Source organism: Petaurus breviceps, unplaced genomic scaffold (assembly GCF_028583685.1).
Source record: "Petaurus breviceps papuanus isolate PSGF00001 unplaced genomic scaffold, PetGlider_PUasm1.0 90847, whole genome shotgun sequence".
NCBI lineage: Eukaryota > Metazoa > Chordata > Mammalia > Diprotodontia > Petauridae > Petaurus > Petaurus breviceps.
This window is the reverse complement of record NW_027187360.1, coordinates 25345891-25348475: the sequence shown is the minus strand read 5'-3', so window position 1 is coordinate 25348475 and position 2585 is coordinate 25345891. Positions and strand designations below refer to the sequence as shown.

The window sequence follows — 2585 nt, the reverse complement described above, 5'->3', positions numbered from 1 at the left end:
CTACACCAGGGGTGATGAGACCTCAATCCTAATAAGCCCAGATGCTTCTTTTTATTTCTATACTTTTTGCCATTACCCTGAAGGGATATCACCAAATGCCCCAGCCCTTTTTCTCCCATATCAAAGCAGACAGTAGGTTGGGGATACTTTGTAATCACCACAGAGTTCTCAATCCAATCCTACCAACAGTACCTAGGGAGGGATGGAGAAGCACTGCATCCCCCAAGCCCTTCCTGGGCACCAGAATACCAGGGGTTCATGGGTATCTGCAAGTCTTCATTCCCTCCCTTTGGCTAGTTACAGGTGTGGGAGTGAATAGGAAAGGGGGAGGAAAGTGATTGGGGGAAGTATATGTTACTTTGATGCTTTATGCTTGTGTGTATGTGTGGGGAGGGGGGTGGGGCAGAGACAGAGAAGCAGAAAGGGGCTATGATGGCCTGAGGAAGTGTGTGCATGAGTCTGTATGTGTAAGTATAAAGGAGGATGGGGGCAGGGACAGGATCTGTGAGACTGGTGAAATAAATCTGTCTGCTTCCCACTTCCTCAGGCTTGTGGCGGCTGGATCTTTGGCTTTAAAGTCATGGATGTGAAGAACTCTGGCCTGGTTACTCCCAAAAGAACTGTTTTATCTGTCAGTGCAAGAAAAATTAAGGACAATGCTGCAGATTGGCACAATTTATTATCAAAATGGGAGACTCTCAACAATATGGGGTTTTCTGTTGCAAATAAAATAGGAAACATCAAAATCAGTGCACTTACTGAAGACAAGGTAGAACTAGAATGCAACAGCATTCCTTCTGGCTTTCATTCTCAAAAGGTACATCCAAAATTTAATGAGGAACTTGAGATGTTGTGCAAGGAACTTCATGACACCTTGGAAAACTTGGCTAAGGTACAGGTGAAAATGGAAAAGTTAACATTAACGACTAAAGGAATTTGCAACCTAGAAAATTACCATCGTGGAAATGGAAATTATCAAACACCCCTTTTCCATACATGGCCTACTACCTACTTCTATTAAGTTTCCCATAAGCTTTCAGAAATGTACAAGAAGGAAATACTCCTCAAACGCATCATTGTTGAAGAGCTCGCCCATGCTACAAACCAGGATCTCATTTTAAGCTACTTATCTATGTGGTTGTACCAGCCGTATATTGAGAACAGCAGGCTTGAAGTGGAAAGCATGTTATTTGAAACTGGACATCGAGCATTATAAATTTTCCAAAACCATTTCACTTTTAAGTCCAAACTCCCAAAACCAGAATGAACCTCTTTCCAGATCTCATAGAGGCCCATTGTTGCCTCATACATTTCCTTCCAGGGTCACAGCTCTACTACTGTTCTCCCTTACAGAATGAGTTGCTTTAATTCCACTTTATGTATGTCTTAACACCACTCTGGTATTAACTTTTTTTTTTTGAAGCAATCGAGGTTGGGTGACTTGCTCAAGGTTGCATGGCCGGTTGTTTCTGGGTGTGGTGCTGGGTGTCTGGGCCTGGATTTGATCCCCGGGTCGTCCCGACACTGGGACCGGTGCTCTTGCTCGCTGTGCTACCTGGCCACCCCATGGTATTAACTTTTAAGGTTAATGCTAGTCATCCATTCAGTACCTGTTAAAAACCATGACCCTCTTTATTTCACAAAAACTACTAGGAAAACTGATCATGTTTGGCAGAAAATGTTTAGATCAGCATTTATTTCCACAATAAGTTACAAATGGATTATTTTTTTTTAAAACAGTAGGCCAACAATACCCACACATGGGGTGAGATCAGGAGAATGAAAGGAAATCCCTTTCACAATTATAAGCAGGCAAATTCTACACCAAAGGATAGAGGTATAAAATTAAAATGCATGTGTACAAACAAAACCAAGAGAAACTAGATTGGGAAAAATAGTTTAATCAAATAACAGAATAAAATCTTTCTACAGGAAACTTATACAAAAATATGAGACTAAGAACCATTTCCTACCTGAGTGTTCAAAATATATGTACAAATGACCTTCAGAATTAAGAAATGCAATTAACAAAAAGAAATTACAGGAAATCACTAAGAAAAATGGACATTTAACAGTACTATTGACGTGGGAGGAAGAAACCAAACCAGCAATGCTGTTTTAAGACAGTTTTAAGGAGCTAATACACACTGGTGGCTTTGCACTGGTCCAACCATTATAACAGTTTGGAACTTTACAAGAAAAGTCACTATTTGAATCCTTTGACCCAACTGTTTACTACAAGGCATATAACAAAATGAGGTCAAAGAGGGATTGAGGTGAGGGAGAGCCCTGTTACTAATGGCACTTTTTGTGAAAGAAACAAGAAATTTGAGTTACTCAGAAAAACTAGGGAAGATGTGTATGAACTTATGTAGAGTGAAGAAAGCAGAATTAAGAGACACTTCATGGAAAGAAAAATACTAAAAACTATTCAGGTGAAGGTAAATAATATTAATCAGAATGTTTTTTCTCTCAGCAGGTTGATAGGGGTTTTTGGGTGTAGAGAGTGTGTCAGCAGTGTATTATTTTCATTTGCTTAATTGTTTTTCGTCACAAAGAGGGGTGGGTGGCAGAGATAAATATAT

The 2585-nt window shown here is 40.0% G+C and overlaps 1 pseudogene; it reads left to right on the top strand.

Annotated features, from left to right (window-relative positions):
- Positions 1-536: 536 nt before the first annotated feature.
- On the top strand, positions 537-1258 carry LOC138149541 (cyclin-dependent kinase 2-interacting protein pseudogene; annotated as a pseudogene).
- Positions 1259-2585: the final 1327 nt, after the last annotated feature.